General features: G+C 42.5%; 1 protein-coding gene across 1 annotated transcript in view; it reads right to left on the bottom strand.

Annotated features, from left to right (window-relative positions):
* plxna3 (plexin A3) overlaps positions 1-16,738 on the bottom strand; it is a 148,110-nt gene that overhangs the window by 67,182 nt on the left and 64,190 nt on the right. The gene's annotated exons all lie outside the window — the stretch shown is intronic.

Below are 16,738 nucleotides of genomic sequence, written 5' to 3' on the forward strand. Positions count from 1 at the left end.
TGATGTTCGACCGGCAGTGGAGTCTGATCCTGGCCTGACTGTAGCACGCCATCGCTGAAGCTCTGGCCCAGTCCAGTGATGTTCGACTGACGGTGGAGCCTGATCCCGGCCCAGTGATGTCCATTCCGCCACAGGAGCCTAGTCACAGCATATGGTGGCTGGCCACCGTTGTAAGCTTAGCGTTAGCTTGCTGCTGGAGGCTGATCCTGGGTCCAGCTGGAGCCCGGTCAGATGGTGAATTTCAGCAGTGCCGGAATACAAACACAAAAAAACCCACAGTAAAAAAAACCAGACCAATAACCAAAAAAAAATGATCGGTTAAATGACTGAAACTGTCCCAAAAGCACTCCTGCGACTCCCGAATTGTATGGAAGCCACTCCTTTGATATCTTGGCTGTGTGCTTAGGGTCACTGTCTTACTCAAAGATGAACCGTCGTACCAGTCTGAGGTCAAGAGCACTCTGGAGCAGGTTTTTATCCAGGATGTCTCTGTACATTGCTACAATCATCTTTCCCTCAATCCTGACTAGTCTCCCAGTTCCTGTTGCTGAAAAACATCCCCACAGCATGATGTCACCACCACCATGCTTCAATGTAGGAATGGTGCCTGGTTTCCTCCAAACATGACGCCAAAGAGTTCAAGCTTTGTCTCATCAGATCAGAGAATTTTGTTTCTCCTGGTGTGAGAGTCCTTCAGGTGACGTTTGTCAAACTCCAGGTGGGCTGCCATGTGCCTTTCACCAAGCGGCTTCCTCTGGCCACTCTGCCATACAGAAATGATTGGTGGATTGCTGCAGAGACGATTGTCCTTCTGGAAGGTTCTCCTCTCTCCACAGAGGAATGCTGGAGCTCTGACAGAGTGACCATCGGGTTCTTGGTCACCTCCCTGACTAAGGCCCTTCTCCCGCGATCGCTCAGTTTAGACGGGCGGCCAGCTCAGGCTGTGAATACTTACATACATGTGACTTCTTAGTTTTGTATTTTTAATAAATTTTTGCAAAAATCTAAAAAAAATAAAATCATGTTGTCATTATGGGGTATTGTGTGTAGAATTTTGAGGAAATAAATGAATTTCATCCATTTTGAAATAAGGCTGTAACATAAAATGTGGAAAAAGTGAAGTGCTGTGAATACTTTCTGGATGTTTTATATGTCGGAAAATCCTGCTTCTCAGTGCAGATCTGTGGAAATGTGATGTCACCTGCAGCATCCCAACTCCACAGGAGACAACGACATACAAAGGACACTGAAGCAGTTCCACAGGAAAGTGTTTTCACATCTCTTGTGTATCCTGGCAAATTTTTAGGATGTCCAACGGAGTCCCAAAGGATGCCGTCCTGTGTAATGGGGCCTTTATGGAGTAATACGGTCAAAGGTCAGAGGTGTTTGGTGATGCTGATGTCTTTGCAGGAGAATGAAGGTCCACGTCTTTAGGGTCCTAGTGCTTCCCGTCTTACTGTGTGGTTGTGAGATATATAACGTCTGTGTGGAAACAGGATCGTGGGTTCACCAGATGAACAGGCGGATGGTCAGTACACAGTCATGAAATGGTCCAAAAACTGGCAGGTGAGACTGGAGAAACACAAGGAGGCAGTGGGGGTCAGCAACAGGAAATCCAATACAATGAAACAGCAGAAAGCACAGGAGGAAGAGACTCTGGACTGGAGTGAGGGGCTGTGAACGGTGAAATACTGCGCGACTTGCTGAATCAGGAAATGAGCGTGCATGTGAACTGGAAGCCCAAGAAGTGACCAGACGTGAATGATGAGTGGTTCTAGCATAGCGCTGGAAGGACTTTGTGTCAAATAAGTGGTTACTTAAGGACACCAGTTGAGGTGTTAAATCTGTGACACGACAACCACGTGGCATCGCTTCCTGAGTTTGATCCGGGATATAGGAGCCTCGATGCTGAGTAACACCCACAGTCCTGGCGGTGGTGGACAGACAGCATGTTCTGGAGGACGGGACAGGCCGCTGGCTGGGGGTCTTAGTTCACTCACTCATTTTTCTGCATGTTTGTGTAGTTTGATGTTTTTATATGGAAGTATTTCTTTTTCCTTTTGCTCCCACCACAATAAGTGTGTGAGTGATTGAAGATCAATGTTCATTTCATTAAGTCCCACATTAATTAAGAAGTGCCAGCTGTAATATCACATCAGCAAAAATATCAACTGCAATGAAAAAAATCTCATTCCAGGATTCTGCTGCTCACGTGCACACTCAGAAAATTAAAGTCCCACAGCTTCATCAGCAAAACCTCTTCATCGTCCATTACAGATTTACTGTTCAGGAGACGTCAGAAAGACTAGGACTAAGGGATCTGAGCCCACACTCATGTTTCAGATCCATCACATCACACGTGATGCTTTTGGAGATGATTAACAGAGAAAAAGCTGCTTGATGTCATTAAAATCATTGTAGTGGTCCGTCAAACCTTCTTAATATCAGTCATCAGTCTTTAAAAATGGAACCAGTTTAAAGATGCAGAGGACAGGATGACGTGGATGATCTGCTGTGGCGCCTCCTAATGGGACCAAGCAGAAGAAGAAGAAGGCGACAGCGATGACTTGAATCATTTTTAACTAACACATGTTAATTGACAGCTCAATAACAAACACACATTCCTGAACTCCTGCTTGCCTCTACTGGTGGTTGGCTCTCACTGCGGTATTGTATCACTTCCTATTCCGGAGCACAGCGGTGTTTTGCTGTATCTGTTAGCTGTTTAATCTGCGCAGTTAGATTGATCTAGTTAACTAGATAACGATTTGTTTCACAGTGTAATCTTCACGTGCCTTAACTAAAGCACTCCCTCTGCTGAATCACCTCTAAATTATTTACACATTATTCACTTTGTGCGTTTTTAGGAATCCGCTAGCTTAGCACAGCTACTAGCTCTTAGCCGATTTAGCATGGCGGCTTCTCCTGTCTCTCCTGGACTTTTCTGCTCTGGGTGTGAAATGTTTAGTTATTCTTCAGCCTCCTTTAGCAGTAATGGTACTTGTAATAAGTGTAGCTTATTCGTAGCTTTGGAGGCCAGGCTGGGCGAATTGGAGACTCGGCTCCGCACCTTGGAAAATCCTACAGCTAGCCAGGCCCCTGTAGTCGGTGCGGACCAAGGTATCTTAGCCGCCGTTAGTTCCCTTCCAGCAGATCCCGAGCAGCCGGGAAATCAGGCCGACTGGGTGACTGTGAGGAAGAAGCGTAGTTCTAAACAGAAGCCCCGTGTACACCGCCAACCCGTTCACATTTCTAACCATTTTTCCCCACTCGACGACACACCCGCCGAGGAACAGACTCTGGTTATTGTCGACTCTGTTTTGAGAAATGTGAAGTTAGTGACACCAGCAACCATAGTCAATTGTCTTCCGGGGGCCAGAGCAGGCGACATTGAAGGAAATTTGAAACTGCTGGCTAAGGCTAAGCATAAATTTGGTAAGATTGTAATTCACGTCGGCAGTAATGACACCCGGTTACGCCAATCGGAGGTCACTAAAATTAACATTGAATCGGTGTGTAACTTTGCAAAAACAATGTCGGACTCTGTAGTTTTCTCTGGGTCCCTCCCCAATCGGACCGGGAGTGACATGTTTAGCCACATGTTCTCCCTGAATTGCTGGCTGTCTGAGTGGTGTCCAAAAAATGAGGTGGGCTTCATAGATAATTGGCAAAGCTTCTGGGGAAAACCTGGTCTTGTTAGGAGAGACGGCATCCATCCCACTTTGGATGGAGCAGCTCTCATTTCTAGAAATCTGTCCAATTTTCTTAAATCCTCCAAACCGTGACTATCCAGGGTTGGGACCAGGAAGCAGAGTTTTATTCTTACACACCTCTCTGCAGCTTCTCTCCCCCTGCCATCCCCTCATTACCCCATCCCCGTAGAGACGGTGTCTGCTCCCAGACCACCAACAACCAGTAAAAATCTCTTCAAGCATAAAAATTCAAAAAGAAAAAATAATATAGCACCTTCAACTGCACCACAGACAAAAACAGTTAAATGTGGTCTATTAAACAGTAGGTCTCTCTCTTCTAAGTCCCTGTTAGTAAATAATATAATAATTGATCAACATATTGATTTATTCTGCCTTACAGAAACCTGGTTACAGCAGGATGAATATGTTAGTTTAAATGAGTCAACACCCCCGAGTCACACTATCTGCCAGAATGCTCGTAGCACGGGCCGAGGCGGAGGATTAGCAGCAATCTTCCATTCCAGCTTATTAGTTAATCAAAAACCCAGACAGAGCTTTAATTCATTTGAAATCTTGACTCTTAGTCTTGTCCATCCAAATTGGAAGTCCCAAAAAACAGTTTTATTTGTTATTATCTATCGTCCACCTGGTCGTTACCCGCGGAGGGAACCAAAAGCACAAAAAAACAAGAAACGTTTACACTAAGAAGTAAATGTTTTGTTTTTTCACCATGTCGGGCGGTGCTGCTGTGAGTCATCCTGCAGATCCAATGGCCAGAACCAGAACCACTTCAGGGGTCACAGTCAATTTCTGGCAAACTGTTGGTGTCTTCCTTTTAAAGGGTGGAGTTTGTTATTGTGAGGTGGTGTGGTGGATCCGCGGTTAGCACTGACAGCGATAAGGTCCCAGGTTCGCTTCCGGCCTGGTCCTTTTCTGTATGCAGTTTGCATGTTCTCATCGTGTTTGTGTGGGTCCATGCTGGGTGCTGTGGCTCCGCCCATTTCCACAGACATGCAGGTTGGATGAGACCGCCGCCCTGTGACAGACTGGCGTCCTGTCCAGGGTGAACCCCGCCTCTTGCTGTGCTGGGCTCCAGCCCTGTGACCCTTGATTGGAGTAAGCGGGTATCGAACATCAAATCAAATGAATCAAATCAATTTTATTTATATAGCGCCAAATCGTAGAAACCTGGGATTGTTCTTATTTTCTTCAATTAGTGATGAGTAGTAAGATGTCCTAGCTTTACGGAGGGCTTTTTTATAGAGCAACAGACTCTTTTTCCAGGCTAAGTGAAGATCTTCTAAATTAGTGAGACGCCATTTCCTCTCCAACTTACGGGTTATCTGCTTTAAGCTGCGAGTTTGTGAGTTATACCATGGAGTCAGGCACTTCTGATTTAAAGCTCTCTTTTTCAGAGGAGCTACAGCATCCAAAGTTGTCTTCAATGAGGATGTAAAACTATTGACGAGATACTCTATCTCACAGAGTTTAGGTAGCTACTCTGCACTGTGTTGGTATATGGCATTAGAGAACATAAAGAAGGAATCATATCCTTAAACCTAGTTACAGCGCTTTCTGAAAGACTTCTAGTGTAATGAAACTTATTCCCCACTGCTGGGTAGTCCATCAGAGTAAATGTAAATGTTATTAAGAAATGATCAGACAGAAGGGAGTTTTCAGGGAATACTGTTAAGTCTTCAATTTCCATACCATAAGTCAGAACAAGATCTAAGATATGATTAAAGTGGTGGGTGGACTCATTTACATTTTGAGCAAAGCCAATTGAGTCTAATAATAGATTAAATGCAGTGTTGAGGCTGTCATTCTCAGCATCTGTGTGGATGTTAAAATCGCCCACTATAATTATCTTATCTGAGCTAAGCACTAAGTCAGACAAAAGGTCTGAAAATTCACAGAGAAACTCACAGTAATGACCAGGTGGACGATAGATAATAAATAAAACTGTTTTTTGGGACTTCCAATTTGGATGGACAAGACTAAGAGTCAAGCTTTCAAATGAATTAAAGCTCTGTCTGGGTTTTTGATTAATTAATAAGCTGGAATGGAAGATTGCTGCTAATCCTGCGCCTCGGCCCGTGCTACGAGCATTCTGGCAGTTAGTGTGACTCGGGGGTGTTGACTCATTTAAACTAACATATTCATCCCGCTGTAACCAGGTTTCTGTAAGGCAGAATAAATCAATATGTTGATCAATTATTATATCATTTACTAACAGGGACTTAGAAGAGAGAGACCTACTGTTTAATAGGCCACATTTAACTGTTTTAGTCTGTGGTGCAGTTGAAGGTGCTATATTATTTTTTCTTTTTGAATTTTTATGCTTAAATAGATTTTTACTGGTTGTTGGTGGTCTGGGAGCAGGCACCGTCTCTACGGGGATGGGGTAATGAGGGGATAGCAGGGGGAGAGAAGCTGCAGAGAGGTGTGTAAGAATACAACTCTGCTTCCTGGTCCCAACCCTGGATAGTCACGGTTTGGAGGATTTAAGAAAATTGGACAGATTTCTAGAAATGAGAGCTGCTCCATCCAAAGTGGGATGGATGCCGTCTCTCCTAACAAGACCAGGTTTTCCCCAGAAGCTTTGCCAATTATCTATGAAGCCCACCTCATTTTTTTTGGACACCACTCAGACAGCCAGCAATTCAGGGAGAACATGCGGCTAAACATGTCACTCCCGGTCCGATTGGGGAGGGACCCAGAGAAAACTACAGAGTCCGACATTGTTTTTGCAAAGTTACACACCGATTCAATGTTAATTTTAGTGACCTCCGATTGGCGTAACTGGGTGTCATTACCAGTGTTGCCACAGTTACTTTGAAAAAGTAATCCAATTACTGATTACTCCTTGAAAAAGTAACTTAGTTACTTTACTGATTACTCAATTGTAAAAGTAACTAAGTTAGATTACTAGTTACTTTTTTAGTTACTTTTCCCAGCTGTCGACAACAACCCTCTGCCACCTCAACATGACAATGATACCTGTTTTGCCAAAATTCACTTTATAGTCACCCTTTCTTGACTTCAATGAAAATAAATACTTGTTTTATAAAAAGTAAAATAAAGACCTCTTTCTTGACCTCATATTTAACTGTTGACAGCACTGTAACAGTAAAACTTGCAATTTCGAACCTACATTTTTTATAAATGTAACTATTCAATTCTAACATTTTTCTAACATTTAAATTCTCTCTAAACATTTTACTTGTCGAAAGTATTATTATTTTAAGCAATATTAGTAGTTGTAGTAAAAAACGGCTTCAAAACTGGACCTTTAATCTAGGGGTGTTGTGGGGGAGGGGGGCACATCCTTGCCCCACACCCCCATCCCATCTGGATACGCCCCTGCTTTGGCGTTTGAGCACAAAGAATGGATTAGATTTATTTATGCAGAAAACATGACCAGATTTACAGGTAAGAAAGTTTTATTGCGTTTTCACATCATGTGGTCCTCAGAAAGAGAGTTTAGGTGCATTTGAGTGGAAAATAGTGTTAGTTGTTGACACGTCGCGGAGGATCAGCTGTTTTTAACAACCAGATACAGAGTGGCTCAGCTCAGAATTCTAAATAAAGGAGGAAAAAAAGTATAAAAATGTCTTTGTAAAGCTCAGTGGAGGTGTGCTGATCACCGCGCTTTAAGAGGTGAGGACGAGTCGAGCAGCTGTAAAAAAACGCGGATGAAAAGCTCACAGCTCACTGAAAGTGGGCAGTTCTGTTGGGAAAGTGTCAGTACACGGACCCACAACAGGGGGGCGCAAATGAACGGACAATGAAGAAAGTCAAATAACAAAGCTTTACTGTTGTGAACACGCACAACAAACACAACAAATTACAATTTTGGTCACAAGTCGAATTCCAACGGTGTCGTGTGGGCAGGCTCGACGATAGGAGACGTCTGTCCAAGTCGAACCGGAACCACCCGATTTCCTCTGCCACCGAACCCCGGGAATACTGGAGCCGCCAAGTCCCGAACTCCCAGGTGATCACTGCCTCCGCTCGTCGGATCCGGTACTGCTGGCGAGGAACAGAAAACAGTCAGATTTGGGTGCGGCTGCACCCAACAATACGTGGGGTGGAAAACACTACCTCCACCTCTACTCAGAAACAACGCTGTAATGTGGGAATAAGAGTACTTATCCAATTACGTCCTTTTCAGTCTTCAGTCGGTTTACACACAAGCAACAATGGATTAATCCGTATGGCTGGCTGAGTTCGTTACCTCCTTGGTAGAGCGATATCTCGGCAATGAGGTGGAGATGCCGTCCTGCTGATATACCTCCCTGTTGAGTGATATCAGCTGTCTCAGGTGATGGGTGACAGCTGTCACCCTGGCTGCTCCTGTGAGGCGGCAGCGCCCTCCGGTGCCTGGAGCCCGCACTCCAGGCAGGGGCGCCCTCTGGTGGTGGTGGGCCAGCAGTACCTCCTCTTCAGCGGCCCACACAACAAGTTCAGTCGAACCCCGACCTCCTGTCCACGGACCAAGTTTAATGCTGCTATCGACCCACAATGAAAAATAATAGTAACGCACAGTGACATGGAGAAGTAACTTTAATCTGATTACTGATTTGGAAAGATTAACGCGTTAGATTACTCGTTACTAAAAAAAGTGGTCAGATTAGAGTAACGCGTTACTAAGTAACGCGTTACCGGCATCACTGGTCATTACTGCCGACATGAATTACAATCTTACCAAATTTACGCTTAGCCTTAGCCAGCAGTTTCAAATTTCCTTCAATGTCGCCTGCTCTGGCCCCCGGAAGACAATTGACTATGGTTGCTGGTGTCGCTAACTTCACATTTCTCAAAACAGAGTCGCCAATAACCAGAGTTTGTTCCTCGGCGGGTGTGTCGTTGAGTGGGGAAAAACGGTTAGAAATGTGAACGGGTCGACGGTGTACACGGGGCTTCTGTTTAGAACTACGCTTCTTCCTCACAGTCACCCAGTCGGCCTGCTTTCCCGGCTGCTCGGGATCTGCTGGAAGGGAACTAACAGCGGCTAAGCTACCTTGGTCCGCACCGACTACAGGGGCCTGGCTAGCTGTAGGATTTTCCAAGGTGCGGAGCCGAGTCTCCAATTCACCCAGCCTGGCCTCCAAAGCTACGACTAAGCTACACTTATTACATTACCATTACTGCTAAAGGAGGCTGAAGAATAACTAAACATTTCACACCCAGAGCAGAAAAGTCCAGGAGAGACAGGAGAAGCCGCCATGCTAAATCGGCTAAGAGCTAGTAGCTGCGCTAAGATAGCGGATTCCTAAAAACGCACAAAGTGAATAATGTGTAAATAATTTAGAGGTGATTCAGCAGAGGGAGTGCTTTAGTTAAGGCACGTGAAGATTACACTGTGAAACAAATCGTTATCTAGTTAACTAGATCAATCTAACTGCGCAGATTAAACAGCTAACAGATACAGCAAAACACCGCTGTGCTCCGGAACAGGAAGTGATACAATACCGCAGTGAGAGCCAACCACCAGTAGAGGCAAGCAAGAGGCCTTGCTTGCCTCTTGGCTTCCAAGAGGAAGAGATGAAGTTGAAGATTTAGCAGGCCAGGGAATATTCTTAATTCATAATTTGGAATATTCTTAATTTATAATTGGGATTTGGTTTGTTCAAGTAGAACTGTAAAAAGTGTTTTTCACTGCTCAAACCACAACACGGTAGGCTTATCAAGCCTGAAGGACAAATTGCCTGACTGTTTTCCTCCAGAGGAATGTCTTCTGGCCTTGGTGATTATTTGGTTCCTTCTTATCTCAACCCACAAAGACAAACTGTTTTTCATAGGACTGAAGCATGCTCCATTCCCTCTCCCCACCCCCCACCTACTCCCCATCACACACACCCCACTCCGGCTTCTGCTCACGTCACACCCTTTCCCTTCTGCGGGGACGGCATGGTTTTAGCTGCAGCTGGTCCCCGTTCCCCCCCAAGCTGACGGTGGTGCAAGTCAGGGTTGCTGCGCGACCTTCACCCACTTGCCTCAATTCGGATAATGGACTTCTTCAAATTTAGTGCACATAAACAATGTCAAATGTGTATGTGCTGTCTTTAATTCTGATGTGTGCTATTATTATGGTAAACAAGTAATAATTATGGACTAACTGCTGTCTGAGGTAACTGGAGTGTAAATGTAATTTCTCCACTGTGAGATCAATCAAGTAAATCTCATATCATCTCATCTCTCAACGACCACAACACATAACAAAAACTACAACACCACAAGAAAAACAACAAGAATCACAACACCACACCAACAAAAACAACAACAGCAACAAGACACAACAACACCACAACACACAGCAAAAACAACAACACCACAACACACAGCAAAAACAACAGTACAACAACCACAAAAACAACAATCATAACAAAAACAAGACAACAAAACACCACCAACACCACAACAAAAACAACAACAGCAGCACGTCACCAACCACAACAACAAAACAACAATCACAACAAAAACTACAACATCACAACAAAAACAGCAGCACAACAATAAAAACAGTAACACCAAAAACAGCACAACAACCACAATAACACCAAAAACAACACCACCACAACAATCACAACTAAAACAACAAGACCCAACAATAACAACAACACCACCAACATAACAACAACATTCTAATTCAATCACATTTGTTCTGCAAATCTGATTGGTTAATCATGCGAAATTTCAGACCATAAAATATTGCGTTGACCGTGGCAAAATATTCAAATGTTTCACATTTGATGTATTAATCCACGCCCTGACCACGTTGCTACGCAGATGTCAATAATGGCGCTGTCAACTGAGAGCGAGATTAACTGGCGGAGCAACGACAATGCTGAAATGGGTGAATTTAATCTATCATATGAAAGTATTGATGTGGATTCTGATACAGAATTATTCAATGCAGTTGACCAGATGGAGAAATCTGTGGGTTTGCTCACAGAATTTACAGTTTGGCATGAAGACGCTGTTGCTACCGTAAGCTTCGCCGAGCCGACCACACCCTTTCACAATTTACAGAAAAATAAACGGTGCAAATGATGGAATTGGATTAGAATGGGAATAACCCCCTTGTGTGACCGTAAAATCCAGCATTGACGTCCGCAAATCATCAGACACAACAGGGTTATTCCCTACAATAAGACACCACAACAGCAAAAACACCACCACAACAAAAACAATAAGACAACAACAAAAACAAGACAAAACAAGAATAACAACACCACCAACACAACAAAAAAACAACAAAAACAAAAGACAAGACACAGCAACAATACCACAACACACAACAAGACGACAATACACAACAAAAACACAAAAAGCAACAACACACGACTGCACAAGAACAACTCAACACTACCCACAACACAATACAACACAATAACACAACACACAACAATAATGATATAATAGAACAACACAACCACACAACAATACAACAACAATAATACAACAGCAACACAATACACAACACACGACAACACAATAATGCAACAAGACAACAATACAACAAACCACAACAACAGCACTAAAATTGAGCTGCTAAAATTAGCATCACATTGAAGGAACAAGCTAGGATTAGCATCACACTGACAGAACAAGCTAAGATCAGCATCACACTGATAGAACAAGCTAAAATTATCATCACATTAAAGGAACAAGCTAGGATTAGCATCACACTGACAGAACAAGCTAGGATAAGCATCACACTGACAGAACAAGCTAGGATAAGCATCACACTGACAGAACAAGCTAAGATTAGCATCACATTGAAGGAACAAGCTAAGATTAGCATCACACTGACAGAACAAGCTAGGATAAGCATCACACTGACAGAACAAGCTAAAATTATCATCACATTGATGGAACAAGCTAAGATTAGCATCACACTGACAGAACAAGGTAAAATTAGCATCACACTGGCAAGAAACTAAGATCAGTATCACACTGGCAATAAACTAAAATTAGCATCACACTGACAACAAGCTAATTTAGCATCACACTGACAACAAGCTAATTCAGCATCACACGAACAATGAGCTAATATTAGCACCATAAGCACCATAGTGACAAAGTGAGCTAACAATAGCACCACACAAACATGCACAAACACGCTAACATTAGCATTGCACTGACAGTAGCATTTTATCAGGTCATTGGAGGCTAGATGGTGGGTAATTATTCGCACTTTAATACAGTAAAACCTGAGGTCCGTGTTTGAGTCCCTGATATGTTTGTTCCCACTGTGGTTAGGAACCTTGGCTCTCTTTTGCTCGCTCAGCAGTCAGGAAAATGGCTGTTACATTGGATCATTCCCTCAGTGTTCAGACACACAGTGCCCCCCAAAAGTACTGGAACACTTGGTACTTCACATATTTTAACTTGTTTATGTCATTTCCAAAAAAACAAAAACAAACAAATAAATACAATTCTAAAATTATCTTCCTTAGACTCAAACTGAAAGCAAATCTCTAAAACTTGATATATTAATTAAAAATATAAAAGCCAAGATGATGGGTTGTATAAGTAATGGGACACTTTGGTATAATACCTGTAAATAATCAGTTTCATTGCCAGTTTTCTTCAGAGAAGTCAGGGATGGAGGCATGAACATTTCCAAGTCACTGAATATGTCTTGAACTTTATTTCCATCAGTTATGAAGAAATATAAACAGTATGGCACTCTGTGGTAAATCTGTGTAGTAGTTCTCAAAAACCGAGTGACTGTGCAAGAAGGAGAAAAGTGAGGAAAGCCACAAAGACACCCAGACAACCCAGAAGAAGAAAATGTGTGAAATACCAAGTGTTTACCTGGTACAATCCTGTTTTTTCATTTGAGTAATGTTGTCCGTCTGAGCAGCATTGTGTCTCAGAGTGAGTTGGAGATGATCATTCATGCATTTGTCTCATCATGTCTTGACTACTGTAACTTGTTTTTTGGCCTTAGCAAATCCTCTCTTGCTAATGCAACAAGGCTTCTTACGGGGTCATCAAAGAGGTCACAGCTGACACTAATTCTGCCCACCATCTGTTTCAGACTGCAATTTATAATGCTGGTGCTGACTTTTAGAGCTGATATCACAGTTACACCTGTATGTCACAGGCAGGCCTGTGAGCTCTTTGGACCTGGACCTGTTGACTGTGCCGCTGCTGAAGACCTGGGCAGACTGTGCATTTGATGTGGTGGAACGCACTGCCTTTGGACCTAGGCTCTGTGGACTCTGTTGAAACGTTTAAAGTAAAGCTCAAGACTCGTTTGTACAGGCTGGCAGGGGCGGAGCTACGTGGTGGCCACCCTACTGGCCACCCCGACGGCTGGGCGCTAATTTTGACAATAGCGGCTCTGTGGAACATTAGTCCCGCCTAACCGGCGTTTCTGCACGGATGTATTTCACTGCAGCACACAACTTTCCTGGAGACTAAAAAGAGCAGATTTGCCCAACGTCTGGAGGATTTTAACTGCGTCTCACGTGTACTGCAAGCGGTAGGTAAGTTTGACATTTGTATTTCTAAGTAATTTATTAACACTCCCTTTGTTGAATTTGACTTAAGTTCTGAAACGTTTTATACACAGACATCTGGTCGTCTCTCAGTGGTAGCAAAAAGCGGAGAGCTTCCACCCCACTTACATTACATCATGTGTGTGTGTTCCGTGATTTTTAAAACGAGTCCTCTTGTACAGTTACAAAATCAAATATTCATTTATCATTGAATGACCAGCAGCAGCAATGTTTTATTCCCACATTTAGCACATAAGTATATTAATCGTGGAAGCTCTCTGTAGCAGTGTGAGTGGACAAACACTCATCCAGTCATGTGGTTATAATGTATTCTGGTGCTCTCTTTACCTGTCAGATGAACTGAAAAGAAAGATTACTGCCTACTTTAGCAAGAGTAGTAAAAAAGTAAAAAGCAATGGAAGTCTTGAAAGAGGGACAGTGAGGTCAGGCAGGATGAGACAGAAGTCAGAGAAGAACCAGCACAGGTCCAGGCTCGCTGTGTGTGGACGCTTCTACCTTCTGCAGACAATCACCTGTGTGTTCTTTGTTGCGTGCTTCCTGACAGTTTCAACCTTTGTGTTTCAGACAATGTCACAACGGAAACCAAGTATCAAATACGACTATTCACATTTGATCTCATGTTTTTCAGCTGACAGGAGTCAACAGACTGGACCCTCCACAGCAGGAGGCGGTGAGCAACCCGGGGGTGACTGGGCCTCCTGCAGGTATATAAATTAGGAATGCAACTAATGATCAGTTTAATAACTGATGAATCTGTGGATTGTTTTAAAAAAGTTAAATCAGCAGTTTTAATTTCCATCTCTTTATTAAAGACCAAAATATTATTTCAAAATGACAGTGCAAAAAAAAAGTGCACAAATCTCAGGCTGCTGCTTGAACATTCCTGAGCTGTTAATACATTATTAATAAAAAATAGTTGAAAGAAAAAAAACAACAGCTAAATGTTGATGGCAAATCATTTAATGCTGAGCAGGCCATGAACTAAAACTAACTGTTAAAAGGATTTGTTTCAATATTAAAATTTGTTCTTTACAGGTATGCTACAAACTAAGTAAGAGAGATCTTAGTGACACGATCACACAGACTCTCACACTCCCACAGACTCTCACACTCCCACAGACTCATGCTCAGGCTCACACACCAGACACACGCTAAGACTTTATTCTTGCTCCCCTCTGCTGTTTGACACTACCAGACACCAACTAACACTCTTTGCTTTTCTTCTATGGTGTTTTATGGCAGTTTGCAAGAAATACATATGGACATTGATCTATGAACACTGAAATATTTGATGACATGGTTGAAATGTCTTAGTGTTGTTTTCTTGTTTTAGACATCTCCAGATCAAGGGCTGATGCACCTGTCTAAAGTTTTTCCCAAGGACAGCCTTTGGAGACAGGTGAAGAAATATCAATGCCTCATGGTCCACTCAGCACACATGGACTGAGAACTCCCAGTGCAAGGACGCTGTTCATTATTACGCCTGCAGACACTTTAGCTTTCCAAACACAGTTAAGACTTTCACACATGCAGGCTACAACAACTGGAAGAAGGCAAAGTTCACGGATGGAGGCTTTGCTGCTCATGCTAAATCTGAGGTGCACATCAATGCCACGTTTTGAGAAAATTTGCCAAGACACTCTGATAAAATCAGTGTCACAAGAGAACACAAATTTGGTACAAAAAACCCCATCATTACATTAAATGTGTTGTTGAAGTGTTATTGTTAACTGCCACTCAGAATATATCACAAAGAGGCCACAGGGAGACGGAAAGTGATGCTAACAAAGGAAACATTTTAGCCATTTTAGAAGTCTTTGCACAGCGTGACGTTGTTGAGAAAAATTTAAATGGGCTGTGTAATGCTAAATATACTTCACATCACATCAAAAATGAAGTTTTAGATGTGTTAGCAGGAATGGTGCGCTCCATAATTATAAATGAAGGACAATGAGGTCAGATGAATCTAAAGATGTTGGAAAGACAGAACAGATGTCTTTTGTACTCAGGTACTGTTATCGTGGTCAGGGCAGGCACTCACACACCTACACCTACCTGTGTTCCATTTGAATGAGGAAAGATAAGCTGGTACATTTTATTGAGACATGACACATCTGTTCATCATTGTTATTCATCACCTCCAATAATTATTATTTTTATTAAATCTGTGGTGACTTTAATTTATATGAGACAGAGCTTTCCCACAGCAGCTCAAATTAACTTTAATGTTTTTTAAAAATAAAAGATAGCTTTCAAACATGTCGTTTGCTCATGGACCTTTTTGTTCCTACATAGCCTCCCAGAGTCAGTAGTGACTTTCAAAATGTACATGATTAACATGGATTTTGTTCTTGGGGAAACTAGACACTAAAAGAAGAAATGTAATGTACCATTGTCATGTAGGAACAAGCTGATATGGGTTTATTAATATTTATATTTGTGAAGATTTCCTCTTAATCTAAATCATAGGAATGGGGACAGGCCTACTGTTATAAGGTCACGCTAAAAATAAAGAAATAAAAACTACAGTAACAATCACAATATTGAAAACAGTCATCAAGACATTTCAGGTATCAACTTATGGCCATCCCTCTGTGAGTAATGGTCTCACCCTGGCCACCCCAATGAAAAATTTCTGGCTCCACCACTGCAGGCTGGTTTTTACCTCGTTTGATCTAGTTTCTTATGTTCTTGTGTTTCTTTTTTGTTTGTTTGTTGTTGTTGTTGCTTTTTTTCTGTGAAGCACTTTTTGATTTCTGTCTGGAAAAGTGCAATGTAAATAAACTTTACTTACTTACATTTGAAATTTCCCCATTTAGGGGCAATAAAGGATTTTCTTATGAGCATCACACTGAGAGAACAAGGTAGCATGAGCAAATCCTTGACAAACTGCACTAATATTAGCACCAGCTTGGTGGAACACAGCGACATTAGTATCACACTGATACGAGTTAACATTAGCACCACCTTGCTACAACGCTTCAATATTAGCATCACACTAACAGACCACGCTAACATTAGCATCACAGTGACCGCACTAACATTAGCACATCCTTCACAGGCTGTGCTAAAGGCCCCCTGACACTTTTATGACTTTGATACACACACTTGCACGCCCTGTGTCATGTGTAGACTGAACGTGAGAAGGTATTGGCGCGTACAATTGCGTAAAGAGAATTTTGAAATGTTTAAAAAAAATCTTTCATGCATAAATGCCATGCAATGTGGTGTGATCTGCTCGCCAATCACTACGTGTAGTTTGTCAAGTAAAGAAGTGAACAGTGTGAGTGATTGCGTCAGCGCACTGCATCAGAGCGCAGCTCATCTGAACGATTATAACGAGATGTTAAATCTGAAACAAACATACTTTTACAGCTGCTCACAAGAAGGAAAGAACATGCAACTGTTTTACCAAGCCATTACAATGTAAACATGACAAATAATTACCTTTTTACACAACTCCAAATGTTTTCTCCAGCTCGTTCAGCGTACGCGCGAGAACAGCTCCGG

The sequence above is a fragment of the Thalassophryne amazonica genome, chromosome 6 (genome assembly GCF_902500255.1).
Source record: "Thalassophryne amazonica chromosome 6, fThaAma1.1, whole genome shotgun sequence".
In the NCBI taxonomy this organism is placed as follows: domain Eukaryota; kingdom Metazoa; phylum Chordata; class Actinopteri; order Batrachoidiformes; family Batrachoididae; genus Thalassophryne; species Thalassophryne amazonica.